This window comes from Denticeps clupeoides, chromosome 18 (genome assembly GCF_900700375.1).
Source record: "Denticeps clupeoides chromosome 18, fDenClu1.1, whole genome shotgun sequence".
NCBI lineage: Eukaryota > Metazoa > Chordata > Actinopteri > Clupeiformes > Denticipitidae > Denticeps > Denticeps clupeoides.
The window spans coordinates 5465424-5490900 of NC_041724.1; the positions used below are offsets into that span (position 1 = coordinate 5465424).

At 43.5% G+C, this 25477-nt stretch overlaps 2 protein-coding genes across 4 annotated transcripts in view; one reads left to right on the forward strand and one right to left on the reverse strand.

The window, feature by feature from the left end:
• frmpd3 (FERM and PDZ domain containing 3) overlaps positions 1 to 24683 on the reverse strand; it is an 83971-nt gene extending 59288 nt beyond the window's left edge. For 2 of the 3 annotated variants that reach the window (XM_028960428.1, XM_028960426.1), the window contains exon 1: positions 24314 to 24683. The gene's annotated coding sequence lies outside the window, so the exon portion shown is untranslated. The remainder of the gene's footprint in view (positions 1 to 24313) is intronic. The other variant, XM_028960431.1, reaches the window with a different exon arrangement.
• LOC114768253 (probable alpha-ketoglutarate-dependent hypophosphite dioxygenase) overlaps positions 22165 to 25477 on the forward strand; it is a 78837-nt gene continuing 75524 nt past the window's right edge. Inside the window, exon 1 of the mRNA XM_028960440.1 lies at positions 22165 to 22263. The gene's annotated coding sequence lies outside the window, so the exon portion shown is untranslated. The remainder of the gene's footprint in view (positions 22264 to 25477) is intronic.

Genomic DNA, 25477 nt, shown 5'->3' on the forward strand with positions numbered 1-25477 from the left:
ATAGAGATGTTTGTCGGCTTCCATCAGAGGAACAAACTGTGCACCCCAGAAATAAATCGCTCGCTATAAATGTCTTAATTGCAAGTGGTAAGCAGTGAGTTTGGCCGGTTGCAGGGCTAAAGGATGTGCGCTCATTTTGTCCTCTGTTGAAATGAACAACGGGCCTTCTGATGCAGATGCTTTCCATCCTAAAAAAATCTAGCCTTCCATCAATCTAAACAGACTCCTTCAGACTTTCATCTATGCTTTATCTATGCATATTGCGCAACATATTTATTTATTTCAATAAAATGGGTTCCACGAACACAGAAAAGACATGAACCACTGCATGTTCATCTGCAGGTGAATGGAACAGATCATCGAGTGTGGTCCCAGAGACATGGCGTGTGTTGGCTGGAGATGGCGGATTAGCCTGTTCCCTGCCGAGCCTCACCTGTTGCTCAGCAGGCACGCATTGTGAGTTTCAAAAGGGACTGCAGAGGTCTGTTACCCGCTGTGGACCTTCTCGACCCCTTGAATCGGAATTGTTCAACCCGCGGGATCCAGAATGAAGTTCAGACCACGTATCCTCACCATCCCGCAGATGACGGAGGGCTTAGCAAAGGCTCAGAGGCTTACGGTTCAAACATTTACACCTTGAGAAGGGATTTTCGTTCACCTTTTTCTCTGTATAATTTCCTTCACTGTTCCCGTATTCTTCCCATGTTGACCCTGCATTGTAATTCACGCTGAGTAGGAGGCTGAGGGACTCAAAATCCAGCCTGGCCGTTTCCTATCTGAGGCCACAATGAACTGTCCAGTGTTTAAACAAGCATTAGGTTCTGGTTAAGGAGCCCATTTAACACAAAATCGCCATATACCAGAACTTAAGATCTGAATCAAAATCACCCAGATTCACCAAGTATCTTATACGAATGAAAAATTGTTCATGTTTGATTATGTCTTCAGTGAAAAGTGAAAAGTGAAGTGAAACACTGCAGCACAGCACATGGTGACACAACAAAATTTATACTATGCTTTTAACCCATCATTTTAGTGAGCAGTGGGCAGCCATGACAGGCGCCCAGGGAGTAGTGTGTGGTGGTACTTTGCTCAGTGGCACCCCAGTGGCCCCTTGGCGGCTCGGTATTCAAACCGGCAACCTTCCTTAACCGCTAGGCCACCACTGACCCATGTCATATTTTTTATGTCATATATTGTAAATAAAGGCAGTGGTTCTTCATCAGAGGCCCTGATGCCATATCTATGAAAAGGGGAAGCGAACCCATAATTAGAGGGTTGCAGATTCAAACCTAAAACTGCCACTGAGGTCCCTTTGAACAAGGTACCGTCCCCACACACTGCACACCTTGTGCTGTGCTGCAGTGTGTTATATTCACAATCAGCTTCATAATCACAATTAGTTCACTTTCAATAGAATTTAAATAAACTCTCTCACTGTTTATATGTCAGTTATGTTAGCTCAGTTTTCCCTTTCTGGTCACTGATTGCTGCATTGAACCAATTTCTCCAACAATCGTCATCAACTGTCAACAGAAGGTGAAACATGCAGTCTCAGTGTTTCAGTTATCGGCCATGATCATAAATCCTTGTGGTTCGGTTTCTCAGAAAATCAATATTTTAAAAACTACATTAAACGCTTTATTGAAAGTTAATTGGGGCCTGAATAAGCTTGACCGCATGTTATAGGTTGATTCAAAAAGTGACTGAGGCTTGATTGTTGTAAATGGAAGAGGAAATGAAGGGTTTTCGCCACGTTTCAGGCCCCCCGCTGCAGGGACAGAAATGTCTAGCAGAAATAATTGCAAAGATAATCAGATAAGGCCTGTGAGCCAAGTGTAATTAGTTTAATTCATGGTAATGTGATATACTGCCACGTGCACCGGTTTCTGTCTGTTTTGCCTGCAGTAACTGAAAGTGTCAGGTAGACACCAACCCTCTGGCAAAAAAAACTTACATCCCATTTACACACCGTCTTCACATTTATAAAGACAGGCACTGTGCCAATAGAGCATCTCATCTGTTATTTTCTTCATGACTTCCAGTTTTTTTTCCCCTGCGGTTGCAGTGCACGGCTCACTCTGCCAAAGTCTGTGGGCAGCGAGCTGCCATAAGTGGCGGCTCATGGGTAATGACAGACAAAAAGCTGGTGCTTTAGTGCGGTTAGTGTCTGTGGTTACCCGTTACCTGGTGTGAAAAATGAAACGTTCTGTTCCTTGCGTGCGCGCAACCGTTGGGGGAGGAGTGGTGGGCATTCAGCCGCACTCAGAGGGCAATGCCCCCTCCTTGCTGCACCACCTCTGCCATCTTCTGCTGAGTCCCGAGTCAAAAAGCACTTTTCTGATATCAAACCACTTCAGTTTGCCAAAACTAGGGCTTCAAAAAATTCAATTAAAAGGTTTATGTAGTTCAAACCGGAAAGGAAATTCAGCAGGTAATTGCAGCATTTTGATGATCACAGAGCATCTGAAATTTAACTAAGACTGAATCAAGTGTCTATGATGGGGCAGTGGTGGCCTAGCGGTTAAGGAAGCGGCCCCATAATCAGAAGGTTGCCGGTTCGAATCCCGATCCGCCAAGGTACCACTGAGGTGCCACTGAGCAAAGCACCGTCCCCACACACTGCTCCCCGGGCGCCGGTCATGGCTGCCCACTGCTCACTCAGGGTGATGGGTTAAATGCAGAGGACAAATTTCACTGTGTGCACTGTGTGCTGTGCTGCTGTGTATCACATGTGACAATCACTTCACTTTAAACTTTTTATGATCTCTGAAAAACCTACATATTCACTGGACTTTTCTATTTTTCCTCTACATCCTTATAATATCTGCTCTCACACTCCTTTGCCCTGTTTTCTCTCAGTCGACCCCTGATTGACCATTGATGGTTTAGTGGGTGGACGTTAAACTGGGCAGAGCAACTAGACTGGGGACAGCCTGAAACTGTCTATTTGCTGCATACTATAAAAAAAACATATGCACCTGATAAATTACGATCAAGCTTTATTTTACGAGATATGTCACAGTCTAGCGTGCAACGTACAGTATAATACAGAGCAAATAATGCAAAAAAACATTTTAGCCCAGTCCACTGACTGCCATCTTTGTTTATATAATCAAATATGATAAAGGTTTTTTGAGGTGCTTGTGGGCCAAAGAGCTCCGCAGCGCACAGTCAGGACACCCAGCGGGAATGATGGTGAGTTCAACTCAAAGTGCATTTGAAGATGACGCCGTCTTTTTCTGTAAACATGCCATGTCCTTTTGAAAGGATTTTTATTTTAACAACAGCAGCAATAAAGAGGCTTCCGTGTTTTACAGAATGTTTGGACGCACCTACTCTGTGGCGGCAGCAGTACATGTGATCTTAGTGATTCTTATTTTTAATAAATTTGTAAAGTCTTAAAGTAAAGCAAGTAAAGTCTTTTTTCACTTTGTCATTATGGGGTGTTGTGTGCAGGAATTCTGAGAAAAAAATATTTAATCCTTTTTGGATTAAGGCTGTAACATGACAAAATGTGGAAAGAGTTATGCACTGTGAATACTTTCCGGATGTTTGGCAGTGTTCCTAGAGAAGTACAAATTGAATATCAAATCTGAAACACGGCATGCAGATAAAAATATACACATTGTTGTTTCAAATGCTTATGTACATTCCATGTCCATCTTACATAAGCCACTAAGAGCAAATGAGCTTTATATAAACGTATAATGCACAACTGCTGGCATGAAACTTAAAGTGCTCTTTAAAGTCACTCTTGTCAAGTGAAACTTTAAGTCCTCTCTTAGCTGCCCTTCCTGATGCAAAGTGCCAGTTAAACTGAGTCTGCCATTCAAATTCATTCCTGCAATTATCATAATTAATTCAAACAAGCTCTAATTTCATTGCCCGTACAACCTCTCAAAAGCGAGATGACTTTGGGCCCATCGTTAGAAAGTGCTGTTGACCTGCTCCTGCTCATTTGCAGTCGGGGAGAAAACGGCGTGGTCATAATTGAATTCACTGATGTGTCTGATGTCTTCCTTTTATTGCCAACTGCGCACTCTCTGAAGCTCTAAAACAGCTCAGATGTAGGACACCCCTGAGTGGCCTGGCAGCAGTGCAGCGCAGCGTCGCAGGCGTGTTCATTGCAGTTTGGCCTTCATTTCAGGTTACAGGAACTTCAGCCCCTCTGACAGCGGGAGGCAGGAGCATCAAGAGATCCACAGGAGACATAAAGAGACACCCTGGGGTGGAGAATTACGTCTCAGTGGATACAAACTTTGAGCTGAGGGTGACCAGTGCTGCCCCACCGAAGCCCAGAAGTTTAACTTTCTGCCTCTCAATACTGGTTCTCGCATCAAAACTTTCAGATATGCGAAGTCCAAAAACCTGTTTACTGAAACACATTAAACTTGCAGATATATAACATAAAACTCAACAAAAAACATAAAGTGCAGACTCTCAGATCCTGCCTAAGGAGCTGCTCTGTAGCCTTGTCTTCTGCGCCGAGGAAAAAACATTTATCCTCCTCCCACTGGGGCTGCCATGGTCTTTCCAAAGGAAGAATTTTGGTAAAGCAGTGAAGAACAAAAGCTGCAGGATGCAGGATGCCGCAATCGTGTTTCTTACAAAGTGTCTGCCCTTAATACTCAAATCTGGATGGTGCATGAAGCCAAATATGGCAGTGGCAGGTCACTAATGGAATCCATATCCTAATTTCAACAGTGTGGAGGAGACACTGTTGACTGCAGAAAGAGCGAGTTACAAAGTCAGAAATGACTTAAAATGTGTATTAATGATTTGAGGATAACTGCTATTCTAATGGGGTATTTGTTTCACTATTACATGGGAAAATGTTGACAGCATGGCTGCCAATTGTTTCAGGGAATTGTCAGAGAGATGGTGAATTCAGACTCTCTTCCTTTGTCTTAAAATGGGCCTTAGGTTTCTATTTTAGAATGTTGTCTACACCAAGTACCTGTACCTGTCTTGAAACGGGACTCTAATGAAATTTGGACTATCAAAAAAGGTGATAAAATTGGATGAAAAATACGTGGACGACATCACATGGATCACATGGATGACAAAATGGATGTTTGCAAAATCAAACTATAACATAGTATAACATCATTGGTCAAGCTAATTAATAATTAAAAAAAAATCTAGGGCGAGCTTCACTTCCTAATCTTTGTGGCCTCTGTGTTCCAGATTACATTCAACATTCTAAAAAAATCCCTGGTAGAACTTTCTCCAAATTAACAAAGCCATGGGATGGGAGTCTGTGTGTCTTAAGAGTTAAAATATTGCTGCTCAGATTCACATTGATTGAACCTCCACACAGAAGTCAGGGATTTTGCTGAATGGACCAAGCACTCAAACACATATGCTGTGGTTGCTAATATGTTTTTTAATTAACTCCACTCTTAGGAAACCAGCCCCTAAATGTTAACCAAAGCCAAGATATTTGGAGCCAAGATTCACGGTGTAACTATGACAGGCGTGCATGATATGTTGCATAAAGCTATCAACACTACTGTTCAGCTTCCATTTCATTGAGGTGGTGCTGCACCAAGAAGACAGGTTGCTAATGGTGCCTGTTTTCTATTAAAGTTCTCCGGTGAAAAAAAGCATTGGCAGAAGCTTAATCACGCAAAAGGAGGCAATGAAGCCCCTGGTCTTCGGTTGCATAAAACCCCCATCATTTAGAGGCCATAAAGTTGCCAAACCGAATCAATGACTCCCTTTTTATCTCAATTCCAGAAACATCCATCAGTGGAGTGACTCCTTTGGCTGCTAATGTAATTGGGGAGTGGGCGTTCAGTCAGGGCTCTCGCCGCTCTCCACACAATAAGTTCGCCTGCGTCACTGCCGAGGTTGCGTAACCACGCAGAACGCGGCCGTGTGCCTGGCTGCTGGAACCAAGCGATGTCCTTCAGAACAGGAGAAACGGGTTTCAAAAGCATTGCTGGAATGTAGAGCCCTGCCCGCTCACGTTCTCCTGCTCTTTTACCCAGTTTTTTCCCCCTTTCTCTTCATTTCGTCATTGGTTTGGGGGCTAGGGGGGCTAACCTGGATCAAAGTTGGTGTCGCAATGAATAATGCATTTGTCTGTAATTGCAGTTGGAAGTCAGAGACGTGTATGAGCCATCAGCAAGGGTCAGTGTTTGTTTTGCCAATGATATAGAGAGCCATGTTTTCTCATGTAAGGGATGGATTTGTTCCTATTCCAAATAGATTTTTCAATCTTTGAGGTAACAAATAATTGCCATAAATAAACAAATAAGCCATAACTCCCAGGTTTACTGTATCAGGCAGCAGCACTAGAGGGCAAAAACCTATCTTTTTCTCTCTTTGGAACCTACACTATAAGCAATAATGAAATATATGAGCTAAAATACGTACCTTAAAATTCTCTGTAGTATTCTGCACATTAATCAGTGACATGTCAGATGGACTTTTTCACACTTTATGTTATGTTTTAATTTATTTTATGTATTTTGTGTAGAAAAAGGGCTAAAAATATTCTGATTCTCATGGTGAACAAATGAAAGGCTCCTTAGTAACAGTGTTGTTTTCGTCAACGATGACGATGGCGAAATCATTTCGTTGACGTCACTTTTTTTCATGACGATAACGAGACGGTGAAGAGATAAACACTGCTCTTTGATGACTAAAACATGACGAGACTTGTGTGAGTTTTCGTTGACGAGACGAGAATGGACGAAAATGTTAGTGGGTGGTCTGTCAGACGTTTAAAATGCATGACATTTCTGCTTATTGTGCGTGTCAATTAAGGGTGTATTCACACTAGGCGGTTTGAACCGTGTCCGAGTGCGTTTGACCACCAAAGCGCGGCTCATTTGGCTAGTGTGAGTGCTCCGAGCCGTGCCCAGGTGCGGTTCGTTTAGCTGGCCCTGGCCCGGTTGGAAGAGGTGCGCCCGGCGCGGTTCAGTTGGACTCGGGCGCGGTTCGCATGAAGTGTGAGAGCTAACCGCGCTGAAGCACAGAACAGTATGCAAGATGTCACGTTTTTGCGACGTTCCAAAACCAACATGGCGGGGAAAGGGTCGCTTTGGTCTACTGCAGAGGTGCAATGTTTATTGGAAATTTGGGCAGATGAGAGCATACAACTACATCTGGACAAAACGCATAAAACTCCGATATATTTCGCAAAATCCGGGATTATCTTCTTCATACGAGCAGCACGACTGCAAGAAAACTTTCGTGCCTCAAAAGCGACAGACCTGTTTAGCAACAGACTGTGAGAGGGCTGTGAACCACCGCGGACCAAACGACTCAGTACTAGCCACAAAGTGACCAGAGCGATGGACTCCATTGCGATCAGCGAGAGCGCCGCTTTCTGTTTATCCTGAAACCCCACCCACCATAATGACGTAAGCGTGCTCCGGCACGAATGCTGAAAGCATATGTGAGTTCAGGCCAGGTGGGGAGGGGGGAGGGGGGACAATCGTACTCGGGCCCGGTTCATGCCAAGAGTACACCCTAAAACCTAAAAAGTATCTGGTCACGCCCATCACCTGGCATGCAGCGCACAACGTGCTCAACACGTCACACTGTTGTCACTCATCACAGACAATGGACCACAATGGCGGCAGTTTCAATACAGGGGCTTGGTGGTCGCAAACGTAGAGACAACATATGGGTGTATTTTAAATATAACCCAGCAGATAATAAAACAGAGTGTATTGTGAAGGAAGACGGTGACAAATGTGGCCACAAAGTAGGCGGAAAAAATACGACCAACCTTAAGCGGCACCTGAAGGCTCACCACAAGGATATTTTTTCGAAGGTAAGTTACTAGTTCTGTTAACATATCGTATAGCCTACGTAAAGTTACAATGTTACTCGACAATTGGCTCGAGTAATACATAGTTTTGTATTCACCTTTAAACCTTTACAGGACATGTACGTTGTATACAGAGATAGAGTAATTGTATCCCTTCTTTGTTTTTTCCTCAACCAGAGACCAGAACTCCTAAAGAGAAACCTGGTGGTCCAAAGAACAACAGGGCACAGTCATCTATCCCAGCAGCCTTTGTCACAGCATCCAAATATAAGTCAGACTCCCTGGAACAACGTGCCAAAGAACAGGCGATCGCTCTTTGGAATCTTTAATTCTTTTATTACATTGTTTGCACAAGTTAAAGATAGAGTGGGGTTGTATGATGTCTGTTTTTACAAATAATATGCATCTTAATTGCACTGGCAGACAAGGCCAAGTTGAGCATATGTGTTCCGCATCCATCACTCATATTTTGAGAAATAAAGCCACAATTGTTGAAGTAGAATGTTTTTGTTTTTTGGCTTTTTTGGAGTAATGAACATTGATTCCACTGTTACCACTTTATCTGTGTGTAATGCACAATCATTAGATCAGAAAGTATTTGCAGTTGTGTGGAAACCTTATTCGTCTAAAACCATTCCTTTATTATTGTAATTATTGGTGAAAATAGCTGATCTGCAAGCTCACAATGTGTTGAACTTATAGATCTGCTTCTATTTTCACAACTTATGTGTGACACTGCCCAGCAGAAATCCCCAATACTTATTGACCTAAATTAATTTGTTAAAAGACTATACTTTTTTCCTTTTTTTTTTTACTAAAACTAGACTAAAACCTTTTTGAGTTTTTGTCGACTAAAACTGGACTAAAACTATCACATATAGAAGTGACTAAAATTTGACTAAAACTAATAAACATTTTAGTCCAAAAGACTAAGACTAAGACTAAATCTAGGATGGTTGTCAAAAACAACACTGCTTAGTAAGAAGGTCTCCATTCAGCCATCACAGTCATTATAGACTATAGAAGGCCAAATGCATGAATTGGAATTTGACAGTTTCATGCTTCTAAATTAAAGTGGGTCAATGAAATAAGAAAATGTTGTGATTTACCAAAAATATTTATACCAATAATTTAAGATGTGTCTGCAAATAATAGCTTTATAAATCAAATGCATACAACGTGCACATTATGTGTCAATGGTATTGAAGGCAGAAATGTGTGTTTAAATCTAGTAGGAAGAATATGTTGTTGGTCAAAATTGGCCTTGGTAAGGCGTTTTTGTGGCCTGATTTCTGCAATAATAGTTCTCTGCTCTGGATTCAGATCCAGTGCTGTCCCCAGCACAGCGCGTTTAATAGTGCTGTCAGACAGTGCATGCCATGCTAGTTATACATTGTTCATGAAAGCAATAAATAATGCACATGCTCCAGCGTGTTAATATTTGTGCTTGGGAAGCTCAAAGCATTTAACTATGTTATGCACAGTACATTTGAGTTTGTGTGATGTATTGGAACGCAGGCAGACCTGCGTGCTCTGCACAGCCTTTAATTCAAAGGCAAGAAACATGTTCACAAATCAGTTATTGTTTCAGTTCATTTGCATATTGTCATTATGCATTTAAATGTTTGGCCTTTAAATAGAGATGGCCAGCCCCATTCTCGCCGCATCTGATTTCCATTTCCCTTTTCCTGCCTGTTCCATATTCCACCGCAGTATTATCAGAACAATTAGCCCATTTGAACCATGCGTTGATGGTTAGTTGTTCACAGCAGTGTTTGTTTTTTCTCTTCAGTCGAGACCACAGAAATGATCGGGAAAACAGGAAGAAGAACATTCTCAATCAGTCTGAAGGTCAGACACTCAGACCCTAACCCCATCCTTGTTCTCTGGAATGTCGGGGCGCGTTCGTCCCTTCTACCTGCAATTTGTCTGATCTGTGAGCCATTAAGTCTGGGTGACATCTAATTAAAACCAGAGCAATGGTCAGTTCCTCCTAATGTCACCTCTACTGTTTGTGCTGCTGTTTGTCCCGTCAGACTCCGCTGGCCGCCTGGTCTCCAAGAGCCACAAGCCTTTTAAAGTGCTTTTTTTAATAAAGTGCAAGAGTTCTCTGAGGTTCACTGCAAATGGAATAAAATCGAATCACTTTTAAAGATCATACTCCAACAGCTCCAACTTCCCATAGACTCATTACCTCTAAACTGCTACTTTCCTTTGCTTATCAACCTAGACTGAAAGGAATTTAGCCCTTAAAAGGCAAGGAAATCAGGAAACTTTCATTTTTTTAATAAAATGAAAAGGAACAATGTTCTCTCAAAAGTGATTTCCTTTGGCACATTGGCCGCCACTCCAGGGAATTTCTTTATTATGGTGAACAGAGAAAAATGGGGCTAAAATTTCCAATCACGTCAACTGTACCACAATTTGTTCTGATAAAGGAAATAAATGACCATGATTCCTCAAGGCAAGCAGCAGGTAGACACACACACACACACACACACACACTTTGTCATTGCATTGTGTGCAATGACAATACAACATGTGTGTGTGCAATGACAATAAAGTCTTTAAACTTTAAACTTAACTTTTTTTGCTCAAAGATCTCATTGTGTCCATTTAATTATTATTATGCAGTCCCCAAAATGTCAACGGCTGTCACAACACCAAGGAAGGGGAATACCCAGGAGCAGGTGGAATGCACAAAAGTTTAGTGAAATCACAGGGTAAACATGTACTTTGAATGTACTTTGGGAAAAGTGGTCAGGAAGGGGCGTGGCCTGCTCCCACTGCCCCGGGACCCGTTGCCAGGGTGAGCATTGTTACAACTGCCCCCAATAAAAACATTTTTACTTTCAAACCTTCCTGTACACATTTCATAATGTACTAGGTACACGTGGATTTATATTTGAAGCTTTTGCCAGTATAGTTTGCTAGCATAATAAAAAAAATACTGCATTGGTTCGAAGATAACATGACCATGAACATAAGTCAAAATTAATACTATTGCTATAAAACAGCAATACAGACTATATTATATTGTGTATAGTATTTAAATTATACAGGTTTGACAGTGTAATCTCACATTTCTGTACAACCAAACGGAAGTGATTGGAATTGCTGTTAGGGTACAGTGTTTGGTGACAGCGCCCCCATTTTTACTCTTAATGAACCACAACACAACCAAAACATAAGCATCTGCTGTCATTTCCGATCTTCTCCTTTTTAGCAGCCTGTAACACCGCTTCCTGTACCGGAATATCTGCATCACCGACCTCGCGTATTGTCACCTGCTGTCACGGATCGCAATCCCCTGACAGCTCCTGTCACCAGCTGACCTGCTCTCTGTCACCAGGAGTCACTTCTAATGAACAACCGCCTCACTTTCATCTGAGGTGCAGCTACGGAGTTCCTCCTTCCGCCGCTGTCAGTGGGAATTGTACGCGGACTCCCTCGCGGGGAATAAAGCGCTGTCTTTAAAACGTTGAGAGAAAATTGTTCCCTGCCTTTTAATGGAACAGGATCACAGGATGCACCGCTGCAAAACAAATGTTCTCTTTATGTGAGAGGGATGCGAAGACAGTAAATCTCATTTGCAGGTTGGCCAAGTGCTAAAATCAATACCACTTACTAGTGGACTTCATACAGAAGAAGAAAAAAAATGCCGTTCCTGCAGTTTAAACACTGATGAGCAGATCTTTTCTTTTTTTTAAATGAATACCAGATAAAACAGTGATTGGCTGCTGTCGAACGGTCCCTCAAAACCCGTTTTTGTTGCGCTGATCTTTTTAATGTGGGACCTAAGATCCGGTTAATGCCTTTGGCACCGAATGCAGAAATGTAAGATTCATTCAGTTCTGTCAATTCGTGAACCTGATTCTGAATTCTATGCTTTTAATCCCAAAGTCTTTGTCTCGTAGATCCCACTAGGGTTCTGCACACACTAGTTGCTCGGGAGCAGTCTGTGGTGCTGAAACGTTGCAGATGAACCCGTTAACCCTACAGGAATCAGATCAAACCACCCATCAGCAAATACGTGGAAGATTTGTATGCGGTAAAACATAAAAGCCTACCAGGTTTTTAATGAGAAAATCAGACAATTACCAAGCAACGTCATTATGATACTATTGATTATGTTCTGCACTGCATTTATACAGAATCATCCACGTCTGCATTATTTTCCTATGAAAAAACTTGTCCTGCCTCTGCGAGGACACACGTACCTACCAGCTCACAAATTTAACTTGGTGGTATAGAACGATACTTAAAGCTTTCAAAGACAGATATTCACCCTGATGAACCATCACATAAACGTAACAAATTATTGGCCCAAATGCATCAATAGTGCGGCTCTAAAAACACAACGACGACAACGGCAATGGCTATAATTTCCTGCTCTTTGAAAGGTTTACAGTGTAACTGTTAGTCATCAAAGGTCATTAAAATGTCAGTTACATCACTTTTTATGTCTGTTCTGTTGCATCAAACTCCCCATTCAATTCCTCAACACTGGAGCCCATTTTCAACACTAATGGAAGCAAAAGGTGTCTTTGTACCGCGAGTCGCCGAATCTCTGCTATTACAAAGGTGCGAATGATTAACGTTAATCATGATGGCAAATGTGCGCCTTGTTTTTGTGGCTCCAGCTTGTTTTAGGGGTCATCAGGGTGATCCTCGGGAGAAAATCCCCGGCCCTTTCTGAAATACCAGTTGGCTGGAGGTGCCCAGGGTAACACCCACTCTTGTCCAGAGCGAAGAGTGCGGTTTGCTCTTTTGTGTACCCGGGTGCGAGATGACGGCTGAACAGCAAAGCCTCAATGACTCTTTGTCTCAGAATAGAGGCACTTAAAGAGCCGTCCTGCGGTCCTGAGCGCAGCACAATGTTCCAGCCTCAACCAGGACAGAAAATGGGCTTGTGTGTCATGTTGACACGGAAGACTGAAAGTGTTTATTGAGGGAGCTCAATTGCGCAAATTGCTTAGTAAAATTTCATGTCACATTCTGCAGTTAAGTTTATTTAACAGCTGCTGTTCAGCAGTCTGTTATGACAGTTATCACTTTCCTATAAACAACGGCAATATTTCACTTTAAAATTGTACCTTTTTATTGTTTTTTCTTTCCCAGTTAAGAACTATGAATTTATCTACATTCAAGTTATTTATTAACCTTAATATTAACTGATTGCATGTAAAGCACTGCTGCTAGGTGCACGGCCAGCGCCAACCAGCATGATAACAGGGCTCTGCCTCTGATTCGGCATCTGTGGCTAGAGCCCGGTAAAATGAGGGACAATGCAGCAGGACAACGGTGCTGCATTAATGTGGACTAGACTTGCATTGTGTTTGTTTTCCTGACGTTTTAAGTCACACACCTTCGGGTTCATTTAAGTTTATTTCAGTTTCCTTTTTGACCCTCGTGCGTGTCTATTTTGTGTTATATAACATCCTTCCCTTTTGAAAATGTCAATCTTCTGCTCCTTCTTTCCCCTTGAGCCCTGAGTAGTCACATAAGGGCACCTCATTGAAAGCATATTAATAACTCTACACATAGATAAGTGTAATATTCACATATCCAAGTGCATATATTACTAAATGGAAATGCACAAAATAACAACATTGCCAAGATTCTTGCAATTGTGTTTGACAACAGTGCAATGCTCTTTTTGTCTATTTTACAATGTAAAGTAAGAAATATTTCGTATTTATACATCAAATGCAGAGAACCACATATCTGGTCTACTGCATCCATTTCTAGCTAAATGAAGCCTAATGTCTCCAGCAGCTTTGCATAAAACGCAGATATCTGTGATGAGGCCTCCTCTGGATCCTAATGGATGGAGCAATGGAACTGCTGAATGCCTGCTGTTACTGGTAATTACGTTCTGTGATTCACTGGCCTCTTCCCATCACTTTGCTGAGACCTTTGTTCTTGCATCTTATTCTGTGTCTGCTCTAAAAGCATGGAGACGTGGGCTTTGAAAGTTGTCTTTAGGCTGAGAACCACCGTCCCTGGATCCATCGCTCTCCTTGCTCACACAGCGTCCTTGCAACGAGACCGCAACGAGACACCAAAAGTCAGCTTTGATGAACGTGCAGATCTGCGCTCTCTTTTAGTTGGAGATTGACACGGGAGTGAGACAATAGCTGATGCGACGGCAGCTTTCAGACCGTAATTCGTTTTTCAGACAGACAGAACAATTTAACTATGAAAGCCGAAATGACAGCGTAGTAAAAATGATAAGCCATACACTTCTGTGATTATGTCTAATGCCGTATTTGTGTTCCTAACCACAATTCTTTTTTAAATTTTGGTACCATAATGATGTTGCTTGCTGACAGGCAAGGTAGTTCCATTTAGAATTTCCTGCCATCTCATTTGAATGCGTGTGAGGAACTCAGGTAGCACAGGTTGACACATTGCGGTTAAAGCTACTACTTCCTCAGTAGTGTTCTGATCCCATATTAATGAAAGTGGGTAAAGAGTGGGAACAAAAAGACAGATCACAATGAATGGCAATGCCAGTGGGACACAGTTGACGTCTGCCATCTTTGACGCTGAGAGAGCCTACAGCACCGCCCCACTGATCTGAATCTACTTAATGTGGTGTCACAGGCTGCCCCCCACTGCAGGCGTTGACTTTTACTCCTCCAAATGGCACGGGTAGCGGGAGGGAGAGGGGCGAAAAAGCGACAGGCCACCTTCATCCATCACTTCTGGCCCTCTTTTTTTCCCTACCACTGCTTGTCCTCACGCATATTAGAGCTCGAAGCTCTCTCCATCCTTTAACATAAAAGTGTCTGCTTGTATTTCACGTGTACACAAAAGCCTGACCCAGCGATTTAGAGGGAATTGAGCTGCACAACACAAGCAAAAATTCACTCTGGGGTTTTTCAAAAATATCCTTAGATATCACAGAAAGCAGATGTCCACCAATGACCAATATATGGCAGAAACCTCCATGGATGTCTGGATATATTATTAAAAGGTTGCTTTCTGTTTGATCAACTGAATGCATGTCCCATAAATATGCATTGTGCCATGGAATCATCATATTTCTAAACCCAATATTGAGATTTTTTTTCATCCATGACTGGGTAAATTGTCTGAATGTGGTTGAAAGACACTTGCCAACCATTACTAGATACCTATCATGGATGACGGAAAGGGCGGGACCGGACCAGTGGTTTAGAATCAGTAGTGCATTTAGTTGTCCATTTTAAAATTTTTAGTCTGACCTTAACATAAAATTGATTATTGAATGTTACTGCCCTCTACAAAATTGTGAGGTCAAGAGCAGCACAGTTATGGGGAAAAAAAAAATTCTTAACGTTTCGTGGCATAAAGCGTGAATAGCCAGTGACACTCGATCCTCTCTATGAGAAGATTTTGTTCCTTGCTCATTGAGAACACCTCATGAAAAAGAAAAGTCCACCAATTAGCAAAAAATATTGACTTACGGTGCCAAATGTACAATTATGCGTTGAGTTTTGTGTTTCTGTGCTGATGCAATGCCTTGCACAGTATTTCTATCCCATCCAAAAATGCACTCTGTCACATCTGGAAGACGGACCAATCCAGAGTGCTACTGTGAAATCATTAGCACTAATTTACTTAATCTCACTACACAAATATTCGTATTCCCCAAAGGCCTCGGAGGACCAGGTGGCTAGCAGATCCTCTGGGAACGGTGCTCTTGACCTGCCCTCGTCGGCCATCAGGAGAGCTGGACACTGGCCGACCCCATGCCACCCCGAGTCTAAATTTAACGCCGACTCGGGCCATTTGTGCTCAGTTTGGCGGAAGCTGATGGCTTTTGTCATATTGATTACGCCGCCTGGCGGCGTGACTGAATGGTTGACGCAGATTAACGCACCGTGACATGGATCTGTCAGCGGACAATGAGACCCTGACGCGTGAAGCGGCTTCCAGGCGCCACGTTTTGCTGACTAATAAACTATTTTGAGTTACACCGACTCTGACATTGCGAGTGTTAACAGCTGCAATATTACATTTTAAAACGCACTACAAGCCCTGTTTATTTGTGCAGCGGCGAACAGTAAACGCTGAGCATCCCGTGACTTGCCTGGCCGCTTTTTTCATGGTGTGACTGCACCTCTTTGTGGGCGGTAAATCTTACATACCTCATATAAAATCATGTACCAGGTCAGAGTTACATATAAGAAAGATTTCAGAAAGGTTCTGGAGGAACCCTTCCTTTCATTTATTTGCCAAATAAAATATCAAGTTTGGCAGGATCAGCGCTATTGGTAGCATGTGTCAGTCAGGTCTTCTTTGAAATAAGTCTGTGTTTTGCTTTTTTAATAAGAACGACTCTTTTCAATTTACATAGATGGTATCCATAGATTGTATTCATGGGAATTTTCTTTTGTGGCATACCGGCACACAGTGTCAATAAAAAGAATATGAACAACGTTGTTTTACACAGCGTACATATTTGATTAAGTACAATGAATGTTTGATCAGTATTGATCTGTAAATAATAATATATGTGTTATTTAGGGGTGAGAACCAAATGGCCATATATAACATTTTGCCAACTTTAAAAGGAATACTGATTTTGTGTGTTAATTTTTAAAAAACGCACCACCTTTTAATTTTTTTCCACTACTGAGGCAGTGGAAGCAGACTTGTAATGGGAAAGTTGTGGGTTTGAATACCGAACCGCCAAAATGCCATTGAGGTGCCACTGAGCAAAGTATCATCCCTACACACTGCTCCCCGGGCGCCTTTCATGGCCGCACACTGCTCACCAAGGGTGATGGTTACATGCAGAGGACATGTTTCATTGTGTCACTGTGTGCTGTGCTGCAGTGTTTCACAATCACTTCTCTTTCTTCATTTGGCATATATTTCTCAATTTCCCCCATAAAGTGTCCCTTACACCCATATGGTTCTCACCCCTCAGCATGCTTTATCCTGGTGTTGTGCAGTGTTTGTGAAGTTCTCATGGCAGCACTTTAAGGTCTTACCAGCATGGCAATGCAGTCTCATCCACTTCCCGGTAATTCTGGCATATCTGCATTAAGCAATAAATGAACAACCAGGCTTTTTGGAAGTCTGCTGGTTGGTTCATTGGGAGTGCAGGTCCATTTCGTGACAATGCAGCCCCAGATGAAGTGCAGCGGTGAGCAGTGTCAGCTAATGCCTTCTGTGTCTCTTCCAGTCCCTGACCTTTCCAGTGTGTATCATTGGTGGAAATGTGTCATAGGTTTTCATTGCATCAAACATCTCTGAAGGCTATGGAGTGATGGAGATGGAGAGAGGGAGAGGACAGAACAACATGTAAGGAACAGAGGACATGGGGAAACGAAGTCCATTAAATTCTGTTGAAATATTAAGGAAATATACTTTTATATTTTCCCCTCCTTGTTGCTTTTTTTCTTACTTTCTCTCTTTTGGTAGATTGGCCAATGAAAGATTTAGCTTATGGATGGGAAGTGGACTGCTTTCATTTCTGTTTGTATCTAGGGTAATAACTATGTTACGTTTGATTTAGAAATGAAAACTGTAATTGCCTCCTGAAGTTGAATGTGCAATTTTATTTCTGAAAAAATAAACCCTGTTCAGTTTGTGTTCGAGCTTTGTTTATGGGTTGTTTACAAAAATGACAGAGTTCTGGCAAATTATCATACCCTTTAGACAGCTTCAAGTGCCATCATTCAAACAAAGCCTTTCAACATGGCTGCCTGCATCCTTGCCTGGACAGGTGAGGGGCCAATCGAGGGTGCGACTTGTGAGGGTTCTGAAAAACGGACCAGTGCGTTATTGTGGTTAAGGCATTTCAAGCGAGCTACAAAGAAGCAGCTCAGGATTGAGACAGGATTTATAAACGTGATGCTAAACGCTTAATGGCCTCACCAGGGCAGTTTCAAGGCAGTTTAGTGGCCCAGACTACTACATCAGTTCAAACCAGGTCCGGGTTCCAGTGCTTGCTAGAAAGGGACAGGAATATTAACTTCTCTTTTTTTCAGGTGGTTGGACAGTCATAATGTGTATGAAAATTTGTAATAATTATGTTTCTGAAAAGAAAACAAGCCTTTTGGTATGTGATCAATATTAATATTGGCACATATGACTTGACATGGTTGACAGACTGATAGACTAAATTAGTCTATCAATCTTAAAATTGAAGATATAATATCAGAAGATGAATATGATCAATATTGCTGCAAATCAGTATGCATGCTTTCTTTTTATTTTAATTTACGTGATGACCCGCCTTAAGAAGAGAGTTAGAGTTGTAAACGTTTTGCCCAGCTTGCAGTAATTTGCAGATGGTCCCTAATTTTGTACTGCACTTCAATCAAAATATCTAACATGCACTGATGGATGGTTGTAGCTTAAATACAGACTTATTTGTTCTTGAGGACCCCCTTTCAGCTTTGCCTTCACAGGAAAATATTCTTTACATTCACCATCACCTTGTTTGTTGCTCTCAGAAACTTGCGACTTTGTCCTCTAGTAAAGGACATACACGGTCAGTGGAGGAAAATAAAAACAAAGACACACATAATGAGAGGAGAAATGAGCATGTAGGGGTAAAAAGAGGCCGTGTTCCTCAGACCCCTGGTGGCATTTCCGTCAACGCATTTGTCCATGTTCCTCTTGTTTGGCTCACCACTGTGAAGATGCCCCCAATGACCATGGGCTGGGCCTTTTGACCAAGTAAAAAATAAACTGAGATATGGAAGACTAAAATCTAAAGCAAACATTTACATGAATTAACTCACCTGGGGCAAAGTTTTTCTGCTTTGGTGCACTTATTGTTTTATGGAAAAATTCCAAGGCACAATTATATCACACCAATTGCTGAAATGCTAAAATTTGATTGAGATGACATTGGAAAACATCTCTTAGAATGAGTGGCAATCTATTACCACTATATATAAAACTATAACAAAACATCATACCAGATGAAACCCGTCCTAAACTGCGGTTTGAAGGTTTCTCGTTGAGGCTCACACATGACAGCGTTATTTATTATGCATGTTCTCTACAGTGGCTGAAGGTGAGTCATGGAGTCTAATGAACATCAGTCATCAAACAGTGTACATTAAAGTCAAGGTGAACCCCACTAAATATTCAGTGCAGATGCTGCCATGGAGCTGGAGTGTTGGAATCCGCCAGGCACTGGGCATTTAAGCTCATAGTGCGTTGGGCCTGCTGCGATCTCTTGGTGAAGGCTGCAGAGTTAATCGGACGGACAGATGACTGTGTGATCCCTAACCGGCGTGCATGTGTGTGTGTGTGTTCTTGTGACAGCTACCTCTCATATCTGCTCAGTACCACACTGCCGCGGGCTGTAGGTGTGTGTTGAACCTGCGTTAGAGATGAGAAATTTGAGGTAGAGGGCAGATTAAATCAGTACTCCCAAAAGATGTGACAGGGCATGCACTGTGCGTGTGTGTGTGTGTGTGAGTACTTGAGTGAATGAAGATTTGTCTTCTGAAATGTGTACGTGTTAGGACTGAGTAAAATTGTATTATTACAACATTCTGCATTCTCTTATATATAAAATAAAATAACGTAACTCAGGAAGTTATGCAGTTTCTTGTAATTCACACAAATCCTAAATTTGTGTAACCTGGTAATTACCAGTAAAAATTAATTTGCTGCTTTTTAAAACAATTTCATCTTATAACATTGAAACAGGTGAAAACATTTGTCAGGTTTTTTTGCTGACCCCCTCAGCCCTACCAGAGGAAGGCCAAATGGCCACTTGATTTGAAACTAAGAACTCAGTCACCGACATTTGGCTCCCATTCATTTGTAAATGGCTGGCCCATTGGAATGTGTCACTCCCCATCCCCCCATAAAAACATGTAAAAAACATTTGGCCCCATGTAAAATCAACCGGGCCAAAAAGCTCCTCTAGGGGTATAGGGAAAAATGGCTCCTCTCTGGTAAAGCTAGGGGTATAGGGAAAAATGTCTCGTCTCTGGGAGTTCTAGTGTTAATACTCTGCCTGAATGGGTTGCTGTATATGAGACCAGGAGCATCATATAGGGACTATGTAATGGGGAGGGGCTGATATCAAGGCCATTCTAATGGCTCGGCCCCGATGGAGCCCTCAGTCAATTTATTTTATGTTTATTCACAACATTAATGGCTTATGTGACCGTGGGCGTATAGTGCATATAGTCCTCGATGTGTTTTCTATACGTTTGTTTGTGTGTGTGTGTGTGTGTGTGTGTGTGTGTATGTGTGTCTGGCCTATCGGGTGGCGGCTCTTTGCCGGCGGTAAGAGCTGTTCTGCTTTAAACTGAGTAGGAGGTTTCTCCTCCCAAGGTCCTAACGGCTTTGTTTCCACCCTGCTACTCCTTACTGAACGTTTCCATGGGAACTAAATAGAAATTTCTTTAAAAGCCACAGAAAGTAGATCCAGGACGTGATGTAATAATGGCTGGAGGACGGCTTGCGGACGGCCAGTTTCAGGATCTCGGGGAGGCATGCAGCCAGGGCGGGCCTTTGGGTGGGTTTTTACCAGCATCGCTCCCGCGCCCATCGGCCCTGGGCTGCACCGCCCATCAGATTTAGGCAGTGAGCGATGTGCAGGCGAGCTGGTTCCTTTACCCACTTTCGAGTGCCTGCAGATTTCCCATACGACCCATCCGTCTCCTTAAAAGCGAAAAGACTCTTCTGGATGTTTTGTGCATGTGGCCGCCTGTCAGCGTTCGTGTCTATGTGTGTGTGTGAGGTGCAGAGTTCCGATAAGCACTATTTATCGCTCCAGAAACAAATTCCTCTCAACTGAAGTATGTGAAAATGTCAAATAGAGCTCTTCGTACCACTTGCATGCAGCCAGTTTTCAACATTTCTCTCAAAACCGGGAGGCTGAGCGTGAGGGCTGAGCTTCAGCATCAAACTGGTGTTAAGTACAATCAAGCAGTTCAGCATCGTCTTGCTGCACTGTGGTTGTTTTGGTAACGGCAGCGATACCAGTGCTGTTCACGTGATTTCGTCACTCGGCAAGCATCCCGCGGTCATGCAGTGACATTTTACCACTGCTCAGCGCCTCACATGTATGTTCGTGCACTGTGGTCAAAGCAACACGCTTCCTTTTCTCATTAAACTGCAAAGCAGTAAAAGTTGAAACCCTGTCACCACGCTGCGCTCTCAGACTGGGTGCGGTGGGATTGCGGAATTGCTGCACATCAAACAGACCATCTGCTGTGACAGATCCAGGTGTTTATATTTTTGGGGGGTTTTATACATAAGCAGAAAATCAGGAGCGAATTGCGTTTTTTTGATGTCTTCCCTTAAGTGGAATTTGATGGCGCCTCTACAAGGACGGGTGGGCTGATGCTACTGTGACATGTTTCCCTTCTAAAGTTCAAACGCATGAATACGTTCTATGCCTCCTATCGTCGAATATCATTGCTTTTGTACCACAGATTTAAAAGATGGAGCAAAAAAATGGAAACTGAAAGCCAGAAATGAAAATTAGGGGTGAATTCAGTCGAAAAACAAGGAAGTGAATAATTTCATTTTTTATGGTAAATAACATCATTTATCATTCCAATTAACAACCAAGAAGTAATTTATTTTTCTACTGTATGTCCCTGAATGTATAATTGGTAATTATAAGAGACCAGAACCGTGTAAATGCGTTTTATAAAAACTGATGCAAATATCATGACTAAATAAACATTAAATAATAAAAATGAGCAAATTAATTCCCTGTACAGTGTTTAATGTCTGATTTAGAGCTCAGACATTATAAAAGGTATGTATGTGGCTGGTATGACGTTATCTTTGGTCTGATTAACGCCTGAAAAAGAAGTGATAATGTTTTTACACATGCCTGAACATCTCTGGTGGCTGCAGACTACGCAGTAGGAATTTTTTAGCATTTTTTTCTAAATAATGTTTCAAACCCGTTATCACTTAGTTATCTTTTGCTGACTTCTCTACACATCCACCAATGGTCAGTTTGTTTGTGTGGCCAGTCAGAAAACTGACTGCTAACCTGAACCATTTTTTAAATGACATGCATGGTGTAGCTACAGGTGATGCATCTCTAATAGAGGGGGCAGGATTTTGATGCTTAAAGGTGCCATTCATTTAGCTTCTTTTGGTCAGGGAGGGGACACACGCTATTTCTGTCGTGCCCTCTGACCCTGGCTTCTCAGAATTAGCGAATCTGAGAACAACTGACCCATTCAGGCAGTTAAATCTATCTGTATCGATCAATCGCCTGCGGCGATGGAGGCAACAACCCCCAACAGGCCCATCTGGTGGGAATGAAGCAAGCCGACACAAGACAGCACACGTCCCGCCGGAGCAGAAGTGAATCTGGCCTTGTCGGGATTAAGTTCAGAAGCCTCCACCGAGATCTCATCTCTGGAATGGATTGCTTCCCCAGGATGCCCAGCACCAGCATCTGACCTGCGGATCAGAGGGTGTCCCAGCCCACCAGACAAATGATGTATGCCTCCTTCCACGGCCACGGGCAGGTAATCCCTCTGGCTCGGCGTGAGCGGCTCTCAATCTCGGAGATGCACTTTGGTGGTGCCACCCCTGTCATACACATCTATTTCAGAGGCAGGTAACCGTGTTACTGGCCAGTTGATAGCATTGGTTTAGATCTGGAGCGCAACCTTGAGAGGCCAGGGCTGTGCAACCCCGGCCTAATATCCGTCATTTATTTCACTGTTTCAGTTCCGTCAGACAACACCTGACACCCGCTAGCCCCGAGTGGAACAGGCAAAAGAACAATGTCTCGACTCAGAGGGACTTTTTTCTTTGCGGTATGTAAGACGCAGACTGATGCGTGTGTTCACAAACATAAGATTCACAGAAATCTTGACGAAAAAAAAAAAAAATCTTGACTGTCTGTCTGGTTTGGTCCTGAGATGACTACAACACGATCAGATTTGTTATGTCCATGTGTAGTGTAAACCTTGCACTGTTGCCAGACTGAGTTCATTTTGGATTTTGAATATAGAAAAAAAAATGCTTGTAAGGAATATGCAAGGTGGAATCAAATTCTTATTTAAGTATGTTAAGTAGGTGCAGTAGTCAGTTTTGAGAAGCTTTGTTTACATTCTGGCACATTCTTGGACAATATTGGGATGAAACACTCAGATCTGGCAACACTTCTTGATATTGAGAGGGTAATTTGAATTGTCTAGAATGGGGGGCAGTGGTGGTCTAGTGGTTAAGGAAGCGGCCCCTTAATCAGAAGGTTGCTGGTTTGAATCCCAATTTGCCAAGGTGCCACTGAGCAAAATACCATCCCCACACACTGCTCCCAGGAGACCCAGGGGCTGTCATGACTGCCCACTGGTCACCAAGGGTGATGGTTAAACGCAGAGGACACATTTCGTTGTGTCACCGTGTGCTGTACTGCAGTGTTTCGCAATGTCAATCACTTCACTTTCACCTTCATTAGGGAAAGTTCAACACCCCCATGTTTAAAAAAAATTGTCTATAAATATGAAACCCGTGACAGAAATAAGGGGGCTGAGTGGGTAATTAGTTTCTCATATTGTTTCTGTTGGTTTCTTTCTGTAGAAAGACTTTTTCTGAGAAAAAATAAATTGAAATCAGTCTTCCTGTTACCTTAAGAAATGCATGTAGAAGGAGCAATACCTCCTCACTGACAAAAGCCGTTAGGCAGAAATCATCTTTTTCCTTGATTTGTTTGTGTGTGTGTGTGTGTGAGAGCTGAGAGTGGCGCATTCATTAAGCGAGTGTCTTCCTGCATCTTTTCTTGTGACGGGAAATTGAAAGCTGTTGACACGGGCGCATTGTTAATCTGCAGGGATCCGGGGAGAGCACGGGGACATTTTCTTACCTCCTACTTTCGTCCCCCCACCAAATGGTTTATGGTTGATTAAATGTTGAGGCTCGAGCGCAGATCGAGGGGACTGACGGGAGAGACCGAGCGAGGGCAGACGGCCACAGTGATGGTGCTGGAGATGCCGACCAGTGTTTATGTGTCGATGTGTGCACATTTCTCTGTCCAAGTGCATTTCCATGGACCTGACAGTGGTTTTTTTTCCACTCCCTCTACCCCGAGTGAGCTCGTCCACTTTGCATGGAGTCAAGAGTGACAAAGATGTTGCCAAAGCCACAAATAACATCCCCCGAAAGCACAGCCATCCTGAAGGCACGCAGAAGAAGAGCGGTGAGTCCCTGCTCACAGGACGGAGACCCGGTTTATGTAGCGCAGGTGGAGAAAATGCCCCGCAGTCAGAAATTTTTATAGGTGCCACAGTTCAGTGGCATGCTCCGCCCGCACTCATAATTAATAGTGTGATTGAGCATGCTCTCTCTCTCTCTCTCTAGCTCGCTCTCTCGTGGATGGTTCAGCATCTCTCTCTCTCCAACCGCTGAACCTGCCATGCAGCAACTTAGGCAACAACCTGCAGCCCGGTAAACTGCAAGCCGACAGATATTTCAGTCATGATGAGGAGGGAATTAAAAACAGCGGACGGGCCAGAAAGCGCTGACCGCTGCTGCTCGGTGGGGTCTGAAGCCGAGAGAGAAACCTGCCCTTACCTGCGTTAGCCGGGGCTCCCGTGTCCATCAGCTGGCTGGAATATTGAGAACCATGCCCTCCGACGGGCAGCCGGGGCAAGCCGCTGAGGGGGGGCCAAGGAGGTACAGCGTTGTCCTAGCGACCAGCCCAGCCAAGGCTGTCCACGGTGCTCCCTGACACTTCAGTCATTTCGGGCTTCAGCGGCTGCGTGGTGGTCTGCAGTGGTCTCTCTCTCTCTCTCTCTGTTATTTCTCTCTCTCTCTCTCCCTCAGCCGCACGTGAAGTTTCCACCGTTTACCTCGTCTCCGGGTGCAGGGGCTCGCCGCTTCTTCTCTGGCGTGCGATGTGAGGCTTGTGGCTGCGACGCAGCGAATCAGTGAGCGAGCGCCTGGGAGAGGGAGCGAGGGGGAGCGAGTGTGAGAGAGGGAGGATCCTTGATCTATCGGCATCAATCAGCGGAGAAATGAAGGGGCGGAGTCCTGAGCGGAGTCTGCGGGCCACAGCCAGATGCAGGCGTCTCAGCAGAAGTTATAGATTTATTGGACCGGGGGGCAATATTGATATCATTCAGCAGCGGGTTTCCCAGGCTGACCTTGGAAATAAACACACCTACACACACATACACCAGCGGTCCCGTCGTAACCCCACTACCATGCGTTCGGCCCTTCCACACACAGGTCACATGAGACAGTAAAGACCTCAATGCCGCCTGTCTACATGACATAATCACACTTCAGCCTCCTCCCTCTCTCCAGCGAGCTGCACAAATGTCACCTGCACAACCCCAATAACGGAAGGAAAGAGCCCCGAGAGAGAGAGAGAGAGAGACAGGTGTAAAGAAAGACGGGAATGCAGTAAAGAACGAAGGCGACTGGCAGAGCAAGCGGGGGAATAAGTGAAACAGAGGGAGAGAGAGCGTAATATCCCGGTGCACAGCCTAAGCCTGCGAGGCTGATAAAGGAGCAGGGACATTTAGAGAGAGCACGCGGTCTGCATACTAAACAGCCTGCTCTCCTCCCCTCCCGCCCCAACCGAACAGGTCCTCTCTCCATTCATCCCGTTCTGCCGGCCTCCCCTCCAGAGCGGAGGGCTGTTGCCACGGCGATCCTTCTCATTCCTTTTCACAGGGTCCCGGTGTAATCAGATGCATGTCTGCATTCCAAAAATAGCCATAGTTTTAGGTG